The sequence below is a fragment of the Hevea brasiliensis genome, unplaced genomic scaffold, assembly GCF_030052815.1.
Source record: "Hevea brasiliensis isolate MT/VB/25A 57/8 unplaced genomic scaffold, ASM3005281v1 Scaf500, whole genome shotgun sequence".
NCBI lineage: Eukaryota > Viridiplantae > Streptophyta > Magnoliopsida > Malpighiales > Euphorbiaceae > Hevea > Hevea brasiliensis.
In genome coordinates this window covers 40,479-58,343 of record NW_026615030.1, presented here as the reverse complement: position 1 = coordinate 58,343, position 17,865 = coordinate 40,479, and the positions used below count along the sequence as shown (strand labels likewise).

Genomic DNA, 17,865 nt, shown 5'->3' with positions numbered 1-17,865 from the left:
ATGAATTATTTGTCATGAATCAATCCTATGAAAAAGAGAAGTTACAAAGTTAAAAATCCCAGCATTCTTGCCTTCTCCTCATCCTTTTTCTTCTGAATGTTGACCTTATCAATCTGTACAGAACCGGAGTAATTCATATTATTAATAATAACAAAAAGATTACAACACTCTTTAACACGAACTTCATAAAGAAGGCAAAGAAGCATTGCATTGTGATAAGAATCAAGCAAAAATTTATAAAATAGTTAACCCACTTAATGCGAACGCAACACTTAGAACCAAACAGAAGTAAGCATGTTTATTATTCGCATAAGTGTGAAACTAGCATGATGAACAATAATATAAATTATCTTCAGCACAACCACATGCTTGAACCAAGAATGGATCGCATTATACTATCTTCAAATTGTATGGAAATTTCATCTCAAACAAACAGCTGATACCCTTAGTTCAAACATTAACTAATGAAACTCTAACCAAGACATCTCAATTCTTTAGTGTGAAACCAATAACTACAAACAAAAAATACAAATGCATACCAGATAAAAACACACACACACACACACACACACACACACACACACACACACAAATGCGCTTATAATTTTCAGATGGTTAGTTTGGACATAAATTTCAGACACACACACACACACACACACACACACACACAAATGCGCTTATAATTTTCAGATGGTTAGTTTGGACATAAATTTCAGACACACACACACACACACACACACACACAAATGCGCTTATAATTTTCAGATGGTTAGTTTGGACATAAATTTCAGATGGTTAGTTTGGACATAAATTTTTGGCTTCAAATCTGAGTTGGATTCTGGCAAAATCCAGATTAACAAGTTCATAAAACATCTGAAGAGAATTCCATAATCTCATAATGAATCAATTCCAATGAGAAACCAATCTGCATCTCTTATTTTCACTAAAAGAGTTTACAACTTCTTGGCAGTAGTAAACCTATACAGCAGAGGAATAGCTATTAATCTGACAAAATAACTTTATTGCAGTCCAAATTTTCTGTTCTTTGGGCACCGAACAAAGTTTCCCAAATCTTGGTTTTGTGAATAAATTCCAATCAGAAAAAGAAACCAAAGCCTAGAAATTTTTACTACAAAAATGACATATTTCTTGAGAATATAAATCTATCCAACACCGAACAAAGCTAAGCACAAGATATCGAAACAGAACTAGAAGTTATTAAAACTAATACCTCATCGTATTCCTTCTTCTCAACCTTGGCTTGTTTCAAGGGCTTTGCTTTTCCACCTGTAAAATTGAAAAAAAAAAATCCATGAAATCAATCACATAATCTAACAAATCCCAGGTATTGCCCCTAAAACAGAGTATAAATCAATTTTCACAAAATTAAACGTATAAGCAAGTACCTTGCTTAGAAGACATGGCTGGTAACTAGGGTTAGGGCTTGATTTGAATAATCTAAAGAGAAATTGGGAAAAAGAAGAAGAGAATCCCAACCCCAGTTCACGCAATTATTGGAAGTAGTGGCCCTTCGTCAATTAGACACGCGGTAGGTAGGAGCTCTAAATATGGGGTGAAGAGGTAGCACGTGCGAAGCTCGTGATCAATCTGACCGCAGATTTTGCTGGTAAATTGCTTTTGTGATATTACTCATACGCCCTTGAGCCTGAAGGCCTTTCTGAAGAAGGGATGGATACTTTTGGAATGTAAAAGTATCTAAATGCTTCCTTCTTTTCTTTTCTTTTATCTCTCTTCTTCTTCTTTTTTTTTTTTTAATTCATTACACAAATTCATTTTAAAAAAGTAATCAAATTTGTTTGTTTTAAACTTTTTTTATTAGAATATAAAAAATTATATATTAGAAAATTTTCATTTATTAGAAAGAAATAAAATTTCAAATTGTATGATATTTCTAATTAATAAGACCGATTTTAACTATTTGGAATAAAAAAATAAAAAAATAGATACTATAAATATAGTTAGGTTAAAATTATTAGTTTATTATAATTTATTTCGTCACGACCCGATTCCACGGGTCGGACCGGTACTAAGACTTGGGTCAACATAAAGCTCCAAAGTCCGCAGTAAGTCTCACTGTTCAAGCCCAAACTATAAGCCCAATTTCAAAACCCAAATTAAGAAAATAATTGAACAGAGTTTGGCCATATCTAAAACCATTCAATGAGGAGTTTTTTACTCATTCGACCTGTAATTACAATATATAACAATTTGGAGAGTTCAGCTCACCCACAACATTCTCAATCAACACAATGTGATCACTAGGAGCCCAGCTCCGTCATCCACATAAACAAATAAATCCATAAGTCTACACATGCATAATTAATAAGTTAACAAATTTAAATAGTTAATCTTTTATAGACCCAATTAAATAAAATGTCACTAGCACATGCAGAGTTCTAGATTTCAATCAACAATAATAAATATAAACAAGGCACCAATGGACTTGCGAAGGAGGAGACAGGTTAATCACAAGAAAAACTCTCTTGTAACTTGAAAAAATGGGATGAATAGGAATGAGCGTTTGACTCATAGAGTAAGATATTGATTTTAAAAATAATTTCTATAACTACCTAATTTTAATGCATCCCTAAAGATGAAATGCAACAACGTTCCACAATTTTTACCAAATTCAAACAATATTCGCCCAAATAAATTGGAGCACTCACACACACATATACCTTATCAATTAAAATACATGTGGGAGCCGATCCTCTATACAGCTCTCATAGTCCAAAACTTGTTAGTGAGATCAACTAGAGCCGGACTTTTGCTTAATAATTCAATTGCAGGGGTCAGCGAGATCAATTCAAATTTGTACTCATCTCGACTTTCTAAAAAAGGACCGAGCCCCAAGCGAGATAAGCTCAAACTGATTTGACCGTCCTACCCATATCCATTATACCACACCACACTACATGTACACCGATACACACGCACAGCTTCAAATTACCCTAAGGCGACATTCACATTCATTTTTACAATTAAAAAAATGCAAAATTAAACGTGCCTAGCATTTAGATACATACATATATTTATATGTGATGCATAAGTATGCCTTGAATATATAATAATATTGAAATTGTAATTAAAATCAATATCTACTTACAGTACTTCACAAGTTAATGCAGCGGCTGGGCAGAGTAAGAAGGCTAGCCCGGCTTACCTAAACAATTAATTACAAATTGATTAATATTTACTTAAAATAAAACTTTGAAAAAGTCAAAGATATCATAGGTTTTGCCGAAAATGCGATAGAATTTCCCCTATACCTAGAACCTACCTAACCTGCAAAATTGCTCAAATAACACTTCTAAATTATACACCTCAATTTATATCTCATCGACATCATATTGCCTCTCCTAGACCCATCAAATCAGTCAAAAATCATATACTTACACATAAAATAATTATTTAAAAATTCAGGGTATTACATGTTTATTTTGATTAAGGGTGAGTATTAAATTAATCAAAATAAATTGAAATTAAGAGAAAAAAATTAACTAAAATCGAAAATATTCGATCAGTTATGGATTATAATTAAATTAATTGAAAAAATAAAATATTTATTTTATATTATTAATTATTTAATAAAATATATTTATAATTTTTTATTTATAAAAAATACATATGATTTAATATTAATAAGATAATAATCATAAGTTTAATATTACTATAAAATTATAAAATAATAATTATAAACAATATATTATTAATAAAATTTTAATATATTAATGAATAAAAATTTTGTTAATTGAGTTATTAAATTAAAGATAATTGACTTAAAAATAAAATTTTTTTATTATTATTAATTTAAAATTGAATTAAATTATATATATTATTATCAAAATAATTAATTCGATTTGATTATTTAGTTATAATAAAATCATGCACGTTCCTAATTCATTGCTACGCTCACTTTACACCAATAAATTGATATTCCATTGATTCAACTTTCTAAAAATCAATTAAAAATAATTTATTAAAATATAAAAATAACATTTCTTTAATTAAGAGCTACTAATATTTTCTTGTTATTCGCAGATGACAAGATTTTTATTTTTATTTTTTGTCCACGCAGCAAGTAGACGAGCAATGAAATTTGCTCAAAAGTTAACCCAAGAATGGCCCCGCTTTAGTGACGAAGTTTTCCTGTTTTTTGGCCGCTGAAGACTTCAGTAATGAATATTTGACGAATAAAAATCAATTGCTAGTTTTTGCCATCAATTTTCTGCTGTTGTATTAGCGATGGAATTAGCGACACCATATTGCTGTCACTATTATTAACCACCACGTATTCTATAGCTAAATCCGTCTCCAAAATTTCAATGATTATCAACCAAATTTCCATTGGTAACGCCATGGCTAAAACTCCTATCAACTAAATTCGTGAAAACAAATAATTGCATCTCAGCACTTAATTATTGTGGTGATTATACGGTTTGATAAATAGAAATAAAATTATGGGAAAGATTTCTTGATTTGATAATGGGGTTTGATAAATTTGCTCTCTTCACCTTGCATCCATCTCTGAAACTGACATCCTATTCAATGGAAAAAGTTCTGGCTCTGCCGAATCTTCCACCAGGTTCATCCTTACGTGGAATCCAGGTTGTTTTGGTGGAGGTAGTTGAAAACCTTCATTGTATATCATAGATATAACATCTAACATGGATGGCCTATCTGCTGGGTTGTCTTCCACGCACAAGAGTCCAACTTGAACACACATCTACGCTTGAGTATTCTCCAATGTGTCAGCTAGTGTTGAGTCCATTAGCTCCAATCCTCTGCCTTCTCTCCTCAACTCCCACGCCTGGAATTTTAACAAATCCATTCTATTATCAACAAAGAAGGCCTAACATGCCATGCAATAACTGTGAATTTCACATTGATTTTTCAATATGAAATCAAATCGACAAAGATTATCAACACAACTTACATATCCTACAAGATTGGTTGGGCCATCAGACTCATGGAAACTGTTTGTTTTTCCTGCCACTCACAATCTCCAGCAACAAGATTCCAAAGCTAAACACATCTGATTTTGTTGAGAAACTGCCGTTCATTGCATATTCAGGTGACATGTATCTAGTGCATGATCAATAGTTGAAAGAAACAATCTCAGAATTCTGAACAAATGTATGTGAACTTATAAAACTTGTCAGAGACCTTAGATTTGTATCATTACTTGCAAAGTTCCAACTATCATCTTTGCGTTTGCCTGGCATTCATTAGACCCAACTGTTCTAGCCAAATCAAAATCTGATATTTTTGGCTTCATTTCGCTATCAAGTAAAATGTTACTGGCCTTCAAATCTGTGTATTATCCTCAAGCTTGAGTACTTGTGAAGATAAAGCAGTCCTTGACCAATGCCTTGGATGATATCCAAGCGTTTCTTCCAATCTAGCACACGCTTCTTCTCAGAATCTGTTCAGAGGTTTTCTCAGGAATTTAAGTGTAACAAATATTGACAGGCATATCAGGAAAGATAATTAACTGAAACAGAAACTCAAGGCATTCAATTAGCTAACCAAAGAGGAAGAAATCGAGGCTTTTGTTAGGCATGTACTCATAGATTAGCATTTTCTCGTCTTCCTGAATGCAACAACCCAGGAGCCTAACAAGATTAGTGTGTTGCAATTTGGCAATTAGCAGAGCTTCGTTCTTAAACTGTACTACTCCTTGCCCAGAATTTTTAGAAAGCCTTTTTATGGCTACTTCTTGACCATCATGTAATTTTTCCTGGAACAGTAAATAGATAATGAGGCCTGAAATAAGAACTTAATCTGCAATTCTGAAATTCATATATCTACACTGAAAAAGTCCCATATTCATACCTTGAATACAGGTCCAAACCCTCCTTCTCCAAGTTTATTCATATTAGAAAAATTATTTGTGGCAGATGCTACGTTTTCATAGCTTAAAAACTGTAATTCCTCTCTCTTTTGCACTTCTCTTCTGAGTTTTGTCTTCCTCCTAGATTTGCCAAAAAGTGCTGTAGGAGCTCCTAGCTCATACAATAGCATCTCTAGTTCTGTGTCGGTTTTCCCTAGTAAATGACAAAAAATGGTTAAGAAAAAGATGCTGAAAATTAATAGAGTTCTGTTCCTATGTATAAATGGTTACCTGCCATTCTACGTTTTCTCTGAATGAAACAGTAGAATGAGCAGCCTATGAGTATGGCTACAACTGCTACTGCTATTGCTATAGTAAGCCATATCCGCCACTTTGCTACATTTACAGCAAAATATCAGTTAGTTTATAAGCATTCTATTTGCCATCCAGTCGCCTGTGGCACCACAAGTGGGGCAATATTGCATCGGAACTGCCAAAAATAAATTAAAATGTGGACGAGGATGTCTCACACATTATAGTACAAAGTCCTCCAATAATGTAGAATTACCTTTGGTTGCTGTTAGAAAGTATATTTCTCTGCTAATAGGGGAATCCGTTTCTATGAAACTTATTCCTTCGCTCCAAATCTCGCAACCTGTTCTATCTTCACTCGTAGAAGCATAGGCAATGCAAGAGCAATTAGCCAAGCAATTAGCTTGGCAATCAAAGGGGCTCAATTTATGACTTTGATTAAACTTGAATCCATTACTGAATATATTACCTATTCTCAGTTGGAACCCATCATGAGATTTCATGCAGTTGGGTAGTTTTTCTGGCACACAACCAAGAGTATTCTCGTAGTGACATCGAAAAAATGGTGCCAAACTAAAACCTTCTAGAATTGCACCACATAAAATTATCTTATATACTGAGACGGTGGGGTTTTTCTTTCCAGAAAACATGAAGTACTTCTCGTTCTCGCTCGAAATGTAACTAAAGATTTTGTTCTGTTCATAGGATAACTTCGGAGCAAACTAAAATGTCCTTCCTGCCAAAGCCCACTAGTCCAAAACACATGCCCCCGCCACCATACAATCAGTTGGCTAGAACCATTGGGCTCTCCACCAAAGGTAAAAGACCCTGGAGCAGGGTCTTCACTGCTTGTTCATGAAGTTAGAGACCAGGTCTGCCTAGTCTTGAAGTTAATTCCCAGTTTCATACCTGGCAGAGGAGTGTCTGTAGGATAATCAAAGCTCTCCCATAAGACCCGCCTCACATTTCCATCTGAATTAAGCTACCTCAGCACAAAATTTCCTGAATCATATAGTTTTAAACTCACATTACTGCTTGAGCAGAACTTAATACAATAGGGCTGCCTGCGCTGTATGAAATTTGCAGCTTGCCAAATTCATCGATGTCAAGAATACCAAATGAGTCAGAGATGGGGGTATTCCGGTTAGCAACCCAAACTACGTTTCTATAATCCAATTTGAAGCCATATTCCGGCCTGTTGTAGGATATCCCTAGATATCGGTTTTTTGAAGTGCCTAGGCTAAAAAATCGTAGCCTGAAGATCCCTTCTTCTGAGACAAGGTGCTCCCAATCCTTAAGCTGTTGACCTTGTATCAATGTGCTTCTTGTACTTGCAACTGAGACTGAGTGAAAGGAGATCACAAAGAAAAGGATGCATGGCAAAAAGGCAAGAATAAAATTTCCTCCATGGATTGCCATCCAACTTCCAAGTACAATTTTGAAATGAGCGAGAAAATGGTGTAGTTTGTTTGTGAGAAAAGAGAGACTTGATGTTCTCTCTCTCTCTCTTTGGGGGTTTTGGCAGTGTTGATTTTTCAACAATTATCTACATAAATATATAAAAACAAAGTAAAAATATAATTTTCTCATTTGACAATTTCTCTAAATTTTAGATATATTTTTTAATTTTAATAAAAAAAAGAATGAAAACAATTTTCTCATTTCTATTTAGTAACTTTTAATTAAGAGAAATAAGTGAGTTTTAATTAAAATAACTTTATTTATTACTTGATAACTTCTCAAGTTACTCCTCCATTCTCATTTTAGCTTTTGATATACAAACATTATAATTACCGTAGTAGCAATTTTCTCGCTCTATTTAGTAATTTTTAATTAAAAAAAATAAGTGAATTTTAATTATAATTGATTTATTTAGCACTTAAAACTTCTCAAATTACTCATCCATTTTCATTTCAACTTTTGATATCCCTCCATTGCAATCCCATAATTATAATTTAATGTTTGTACCTTTTTTTCTTATCCTTTTAAATTCCCAAAGTATTTAATTATTTTCATATAAGAGCAATTAAAATACTTGTAATTAATGTTTGTAACCTTTTTTCTTTCCCTTAAATTTCTAAAATATTTAATTATTTCTATGTGAGTTTGAAATTTTAGATTCACTTCATGATTTCCAATATCAAAAATCAAGGTCTTATTTGAGCAATTCTCTTGCTGTCTTTCTTTTCCCTAATGCATGAGAGTGAGCATACTTTACACTATATAGTTTAATACATATTTGTATTCATAGTCCATTTGGCTTTGTTTGCTTGCTGAAAAGTGAAAGGATATTTGAAATTGAAAATAGGATTGGTGGAGAAGAGGTTTAGGTGTAGCCTGTGATCTTAGGAAAGGAGATTAAGTTCTTAGGGTTCCAAAATTTGCCTTATAAACAAGGCATAATTTATTAAAAGATGGGATACTCTCCTCTGCTGTCAATGGTCATCTCTATTTTACTCATATTCAAATTTTTTTATTTTCCTTACTTTCTAGCAAAATAAGGATCATGGGTTTTCTTTATTTTTGTTTTACGAATTTTACTTGAATTTGTAGTTGCTGTGGTTGCTGATTTTTTTTCTTATGAAATTTAATGTAGATAATGACTGTAATGTATTTAGGTAAATTTTCTCTTTATTTTAGTTATAAATTAATGTTTGTAATATTTTTAGGTATCTCTATAAAGAACTCGAGTTCACATGAGGATGAATTTATCCATCGTGAAATTGAATTTTTGCATATAGATTCGTGCACTCTATGTAACGATCGGGCTCCAACCACTAGAGAGAAATTGTCCGCTTTGACCATAAGCCTCACGATTTTGTCCATAGGTGGAATGAAGAACTTCCCAAGAGGTCATCCATTCTAAGATTTCTATCAAGCGAGCACGCTTAATCCTGGAGTTTTTCTAACTTTCCATGCCATTCCACCAAAAGGCGCCTTTAGTAATTAGTTCCCCTATTTTATATATCATTACTTTTTGAATCCAAGACTATCTCATTGCTTTGATGATGTGAGATTTGCCTAAGGGACCTTTCTCTCCCCCTTTCGGGACTTAGTGTCCTCGCTGAGGTTTGCCCTACCATCGCCCAAGAGGACACGCTAGTGGCTCTGATACCAATTGTAACGATCGGGCTCCAACCACTAGAGGAATTGTCCGCTTTGGCCATAAGCCTCACGGTTTTGTCCCATGGGGGAATGAAGAACTTTCCAGGAGGTCACCCATCCTAGGATTTCTCTCAAGCGAGCACGCTTAACCCTGGAGTTCTTCTAACTCTCTAGGCCATTCCACCAAAAGGCGCTTCTAGTGATTAGTTCTCCCATTTTATATATCATTACTTTTTGAACCCAAGACCATCTTCGTGCTTTGCCGATGTGGGATTTGCCTAAGGGACCTTTCTTTCACATTCAATTCTTGCAACTCATTTTTATGCTCAATTCATATATCAAAATTCTCATATTTCCATTAATTTATATAATTTACAAACTAATTACATAAATTCACCATTTACATGATATACAAATTAATTATAATTTCACAATTTACATTTCAACATAATAACTAATTATAATGCACAAAATACATAATATAACTTTTGTGAGCCCTATCTACATGCATTTGGTGAGGAGGTGACAACCTTGAACACTTCTGACACTTCTGCAGATCTGGACTCTAAAATCCCAGTTTAATATCCATTGGGTTGGATTTTCCGTACATGCGCAAAGGAGACAATCCATCGCGCTAAGCATTGCTACTTAGTGGTGTAATAATATATCAAGAAAATAATATATACACAAAAAAAAAAGAAATGAAGCATCATTTGGATACTCAGGAATTTAATTTAATTTAATATGATATTTCTAGTATTAACTATATTTTATTCTAATTTGTTCCTCTTTGGAAGCGCTTAGTTAAAGCCCGGCTTAGGCTGGACGTGGAGTAAAACTCCTTTGAAAGACAAGGAAACACGTCCCACATCGGAATGGAAGGACAATGTAATGATATATAAAATGGGGGAACTAATCACTAGAGTTGCCTTTTGGTGGAATGACTTGGAGAGTTGGAAGAACTCTAGGGTTAAGCGTGCTCGCTTGAGAGAAATCCTAGGATGGGTGACCTCCTGGGAAGTTCTCCATTCCATCTATGGGACAAAACCGTGAGGCTTATAGCTAAAGCGAACAATTCTTCTAGTGGTTGGAGCCCGACCGTTACAATTAGTATCAGAGTGGACACTCCCTCAGTACGCTGTGAGAGGGAGGACGCTCGAAGCTTAAGGGGGTGAGGAGCCCGGCTTAGGCTGGACGTGGCGTAAAGCTCCTTTGAAAGATAAGGAAACACGTCCCACATCGGAATGGGAGGACAAGGCAATGATATATAAAATGGAAGAACTAATCACTAGAGACACCTTTTGGTGGAATGGTCTGGAGAGTTGGAAGAATTCTAGGGTTAAGCGTACTCGCTTGAGAGAAATCTTAGGATGAGTGACCTCCTGGGAAGTTCTCCATTCTACCTATGGGACAAAATCGTAAGGCTTATGCCCAAAGCGGACAATTCCTCTAGTGGTTAGAGCCCGACCGTTACACTCTATATATACAATTTAATTAATTCTGCATATATCTCGATACAAATATTTAATCTAACAGTAATTAAACTCGTTCTCATGTGAGCTCGAGTTTATATTAGATATAACCAATTTTTTTTCTTCCCTTTTTAAAATTTTAAAGTATTTAATTATTTGCATATGAGATTAATCAAATTAATTTAATAATTTAATATATCCCTTTATCTTTTTTTATAGAAACAAAAGAAAGTTATAAGAAATAAAGTGAATAACATGAGAATGAGATTATAATGTTTAATAAATTTAATATATTCCTTTATCTTTTTTTTATACAACAAAAAAAAATTATAAAAAATAAAGCGAATAACATGAGAGTGAGATTATCATGTGCATTTTCTTAATTTACAAACATTAATTATTTTTAAGCATTTGAAATCATTAATTATAAATATACTACTTTGTAAAGGCAAATAATATTTGCACATAAAATTTCATGATACATTTATAATATAGACATATAAAATATTCAACATAAAAAAAATCATCATATGTGAAATTCTTAACTAGACATGCAAATAATGTAATATAATTTACAATTCAACCTATTAAAATCATTAATATTTAATCACAATTTGATTATTATTATGGCTCATTTCACAATATCTAAATTTTTATATATATTCCAGCTGCCTGCTTTGACTCTTGACCAGTCGAGGGTAAATTCATGATATATATATATATATATATATATATATATATATATATATATATATATATATATATATATATATATATATATTCCAGCTGCCTGCTTTGACTCTTGACCAGTCGAGGATAAATTCATGTGACATGATCTTTCCTTCTTAGAGAGTTAATTTTCAACATCCACTTCTTGGATACTTCCTGGAAATTACTCAGCATATGTCAATATATAATCTTCAATAATTTAGGTAAATATAGAAAACAAATTTACAATCCAAGGTCCAAAATGTTAGCTACTGAGATTTCGAGATTCAAAATGCAATAATTTTTTTATTTTTTATTTATTTTAAGTTAATGTGAGTTAACAATTAAGTGTTATTTACGTGGCTTGAATTTTAAATATGTTTTCATACACTGAATTGTGATTCAGCCTGAAAAGTTTTGCATTGCGACCTGAATGAAATATTTTGTGAAGTCTATAGTAAAAGCGATTGACACAAGTAATATCCGTATAAATATTTTATTTTCTGCTTAATGTGATAGTATTGTAAGGTTTTGAGAGTTGTATGTAATTTTATCTTGTCCTTTTCACTATAGTAGAACTTTTCTATACTGTCTTACATGTAGATTTTACTGTGAAATCACGTAAATCTTATGTTCATCATTCTTTCCATTTCTATATTGTTTGTATTTGCGCCTTAGATTTGTGCACCTGTCATAACATTAAGCTTGTTACTTGTAAAAGTTAGATGTAGTTGGTCTTATCTAATCATACTTTATACTTGACGAAAGCTTGCATAAATTATGAATTGTCAATGAGAATGCTGATTTATCTTTTCAGCAATTGTGAGTTTTGTTTTGTTCCTGCTCTCTTCAAATTAAATTTATATCACAATCCAAGTTTTCAATCATCCATTCCTTGGATACTTCCTGCATTTTTCTTTTGGATTTTCTATTTTTTTAAACTCTCGTTGTTCCCATCAAAGTCCAATCCAAGTTTGCAATCCCATTTTTTCTTGATCTGGTCTTGTTCAAAAATTCAAAAAAAAAAATTAATGGCATTAGATTGACTATCATATAAAATCTCCAAATACATAATCCGAAAAAGAATAAAAAATAAAAATAAACATCCCAATTCCCAATAAACGTTCAACAATGAACATAAGAAGCACAGCCAAGGCCTTAACACAGTCCCCAATTCCACCATTGAGAAAGGACATCATTATTGTGTTTATGGATTCAGAAATATACTATCTGGCTTCCATCACAGAAATTGATACTTGATTTATGGAACAGTTGTCCGACTGGCTATCGGGTATGTCAGGCTCTTCGGCCACTGCATTGATAAAAAATGCAGGCTGTTTTGGTTCAGGTAATTGCATAGTTTCATTTGAAAGCATGGAAACAACATCTGACATAGTTGGTCTATCTGTTGCATGGTATTGTACACATAAGAGACCCACATGAATGCATCTCAGTACATTCTGAGGGCAAAATTCTTTCAGTATTGGATCCAAAAGATCTAATCCGCAACCTTCATTCCAGATCTGCCATGCCTGAAACAAGTCCAGTGTGACTCACTGAGTATTGAGTTTACATTTCATATGGGATCAAAAAGATGTGATCATGCATGCTTTTAGATATATAGTGTAATAATGCAAGAGAAAAGGTAAATAAAGTACTCACATATCCTATAAGGTTGAGTTGATGCTCATGATGATAGCTACCGTTATTCTTCTTACCACTTACAATCTCTAGTACTAAGACTCCGAAGCTAAAGACATCAATTTTTATTGAAACAATGCCATTCATAGCATACTCTGGAGACATATAGCCGCTGGAAAAAAAAAAAAAAACTTAGAACATGGCTTTGCACAGAGTCTTTTTTCACACAGAAAAAAACAGTTGCTTACTATGTTCCAACAATTCTGTTTGTGTTAGCTTCTGATTCTTTCAACCCAAATATTCTAGCCATGCCAAAATCTGATATTTTTGGGTTCATCTCATCATCAAGCAATATGTTGCTAGCCTTTAAATCTCTGTGAATCACTCTTAATCTTGAGTATTTATGGAGATAAAGAAGTCCTTGAGCAATTCCTTCAATAATGTTAAAACGTTTCTTCCAATCTAATATACTCTTCCTAGAAGAAACTGTTTTTGAGAAAATTTATTAGAGTACTGAGGTGATTAACTTATAAGCTACGCATAAAGGGAAACATATGTAAACATGAAGAGCTTTAGATGGCCTACCAAAAAGATAGAAATCCAAGCTTTTGTTTGGCATGTACTCATAGACTAAAATCTTTTCTTGTCCTTGAATGCAAAAACCTAAAAGCCTCACCAGATTAGTATGCTGGAGTTTGGCAATGAGTATAGCTTCATTCTTGAACTCCACCAGTCCTTGCCCTGAATTTGTTGAAAGTCTCTTTACTGCAATTTCTTTTCCATCAGTTAGCCTCCCCTGAGATTTTCCTTGTTAATGACTCCTTATGTAAACTTAATCCAGACTCCACAATATGCATGATCATGCAGGAAGCAGCTTACTGTCTAAATGTAAAGTGTTCAAATCTAATAGCAAGTACAAGTGCACAATGAATCATTCTTTGTTGTTTACCTTATAAACTGGTCCAAAACCACCTTTCCCAAGCTTATTTGCAGCTGAAAAATAATTTGTGGCAGTGGCAATGATTTCGAAACTGAATACATGTAACTCACTCTCTCCTTCCTCTTGTCTTTCTGTTGCATTTCCTACTAATTCATTTAATAGAGTCTTCTGATCGATCCTCGTTTCCCCTAATTAGGTTAAATGAAATAAGCATTTGTTAAATGATGATACAGATAATTGGCAATGCACAACTTCTTTTACAAATGTAGCGAGAGATGACCTTTTTCCTTGAGTTCCTTGAGCTTTGTCCACAATACATAGCAAAAGGAGAAAACTGGGGGAATGATAGCAACTCCTCCTACTGCAATTGTTAACCATAGCCACCACTTGTTTTCTGCATATTAACGAAGAATTTCATCACCAAACATTTAATACTGTTGATAGTTTCGCTTCAAACCTCAGCTTGATTTAAGGACAGAGCAATATTCTTGATGAAAGTTACTACAAATTAAAATTGACTTTCATTCTTCAAAACTACATGCAACGCATCAAAACAAAAGTTTCTTTGGTGAAGATAAACTTTACTAAAATGAACTTGCCTTTGCCAATGAAGTATATTTGTCTTTGGCCATCTGAACTAGTCCTTCTGAAACCTGCTGTTGTGCTCCAAATTTCACAGCCAGTGTCATCGTTATATTTTGAAGCATAGGCAGCACAAGAACAGCTGTTCAAGCATTTAGCCCTGCAATCTTGAAGAGTCAGATTCTCAGTTGCGCTATACTCAACAAATCCATTATAGGACATGTAACCATCATGGGGTGTGAATTTGGAGATATCTTCAGGACTCCTGCATTCAGGAAGCTTTTGTTGGACACACCCATCCACTGGAATCATTCTCCCCGCATAAGGGAAGGAACATGAAACTTCTTTATTGTAACCATTCACCCGGAAACCTGCAAGATCACCATCTGAATTGATCCTTAACATTGGGAAAATACTAATAGCTGTATTCACTGAATAATTGAAATACGTTTCATTCTCATTGGAAAAGTAGTTGAACTTGTATATTTCATTGAGGGACGAATCATTTAACAGATTAAAGCGCCCCCTCTGCCAAGGACCACTGGTCCAGAAGACATCGCCTAGCCACCGGATGACCAATTGGTTCGTAACATTAGGATCCACACCAAAGGTAAAAGATCCTGACGCAGGAGACACAGAGCTTCTTCTTGAAGTAAGAAACCACTTATGCCTGGTTCCTAAATTAATTCCTAATTTCATCCCTGGCAATAGTGTGTCAGTAGGATAATCAAAACTTTGCCACAAAACCTGCTTAGATCCATCAGGATTAACTTGATGGAGTACAAAATTGCCAGAATCCTCTAGGGTAGCACTTGTGTTACTCGGTCTTTGAACTTTATATAAGAAAATCGGCTCACCACCATCGTGCAAAATTTTCAAGCTTCCGTTACCATCAATTGTAAGAATTCCAGACGTGCCAAGGACCGGAGCGTCTCGGTTCGCAACCCACACCGGATAACTGCTTTCATAAGTGTAATATATTGCTAAGTAACTCCGGAGATCTCTCTCTGGAATTGCAGTCTCTTGGAAGCGTAACGTAAACAAGCTATTATTTGCTGACAATTCTCCCTTAAGCTGTTCACCTTGCACTATTGTTGTTTTCTGGGAAGCAGAAGGCCTTGTTAAGAGTATGAAACATGATAAGCTGAGAAGGATTAGGGTTATTGCTGAACTAGCCATTAATGGACAATGTCAATGCAACACCAAGAAGCTATCAGGTGGTTTAAAAATGAAACAAAATTATTCAGTAATAGCAATTCATTGTAATTGGATAGTGAACATTGAGAAAGGTCAAATAAAGTGCTCCTCAAATTCAAAAGTTCACATTGAATCAGCATTTAATGAATTATATACTAAAGAATGAAGCTCCCATTTTTGATTTAGGTGTATAATAATCTAATGCTGAAAATATTGTACGTCACTAAAATTACTAGTAAGAAGCATATGAAGCTTCCATTTTATTTAGGATTCATGCTAGATGATTCAAAGCCGGAGACCAATTCTCCCTTTGCGTTTCACACTGGGAACATTTTCTTCAGAGTAAGTTTCATGATGTGCCTTGAATTTTTAGTTATATGAATATATATATATATATATATATATATATATATATATATATATATATATATATATATATATAAAGGAAAAAAAGTATTCCCAAAAAATTAACACGTCACACAATCTTTGAAAAATTTACTATGTATCACATTTCATAAATATCTCTTTTATACTAATTATTATTTAGTTTTTTTTATTTTTCTTTTAATTATATATATATATATATATGTATATGTGTGTGTAAAGCAGAGTGTTGTTCCTAAGAAAATGCCACGTGCCACCTTCCATAAATACTCTCTTTTATATTAATTATTATTTAATTTTTTTTTTATTTCAGTTTTGAATTATTACTATTATTTATAATACTACTTTAATATTTATGATTTAAATTACTATTTCCTTTAAAATTTAATTTTTAAAAATTAAGACATTTTGTAATTGAATACAATATTTAAAAATTATTTATATTATTTTATAAATACTAATTATTATTTAATTTTTTTTATTTCTCTTTTGATTATCATTATTATTTACAATATTACCTTAACATTTATGACTTAAATTATTATTTTCTTTAAAATATAATTTTTAAAAAATTAAGTCCTTTTATGGTTAAATGTAATGTTTAAAAATTATTTGTATTATTTTTTTATAAATTCATTTATATAAAAATATTATTAACCACATCTTATCCTTAATAATAATAATAAATCATTGATGACCATTAGTTTAAAAAAATTGACCATTAATTTTTTATCTTATGATCAATCATAAATATTCTCTTTTATACAAATTAGTATTTAATTTTTTTTTATTTTTCTTTTAATTATCAATTTTATTTATAATACTGCCTTAACATTTATGATTTACATTATTATTTTTTTTTAAATTTAATTTTTTAAAAATAAGACATTTTATAATTAAATATAATATTTAAAAATTACTTATATTATTTTATAAATACTAATTATTATTTAATTTTTTATTTCTCTTTTAATTATCATTATTATTAATTTATAATACTATCTTAACATTTATGATTTAAGTTGTTATTTTTTTAAATTTAAATTTTAAAAAATTAAGACATTTTATGATTAAATGTAATATTTAAAAATTATTTATATTATTTTTTTTATAAATTCATTTATGCAAAAACATTATTTACCACATGTTACCTTTAATAATAATAATAATAATAATAATAATAATAATAATAATAATAATAATAATAATAATAATAAAAGGTCATTGATGGCCATTAATTTAAAAAAATTACCATTAATTTGTAATCTCATAATCAACTATCATATAATTTAATCAATTTTAAATTATTTTATATCTTTAATAAATATTTTCATTATATTATTATATTTTTATTATGAAATTTTTATTAAAAAATTTGAGAGACAAAGAGTGTAATTTACATAAAAAGTTATAAAAATAAAAAATAAAAATTTGACTTATTTATAATTAGTACATACTATTTTTTATATTAATAATTTAATATTCTTTTTATTTTATTTTCCTAATATTAATTAATACTTATTATTATTATCATTATGGCCAATTTATGACGATTTAATTGAAATAACCAAGTAAATAGGAAATATTTTACCATTATAAAAATTGAATTTGAATGTTTGTTACCTTTTTTTAACTAAATAATATTTAATTATAAAATAATTTTTATTTAA

The 17,865-nt window shown here is 31.8% G+C and overlaps 1 pseudogene; it reads right to left on the bottom strand.

The window, feature by feature from the left end:
- Positions 1–4,479: 4,479 nt before the first annotated feature.
- LOC110645685 (G-type lectin S-receptor-like serine/threonine-protein kinase CES101) lies at positions 4,480–15,913 on the bottom strand (annotated as a pseudogene).
- Between the last annotated feature and the right edge of the window lie 1,952 nt (positions 15,914–17,865).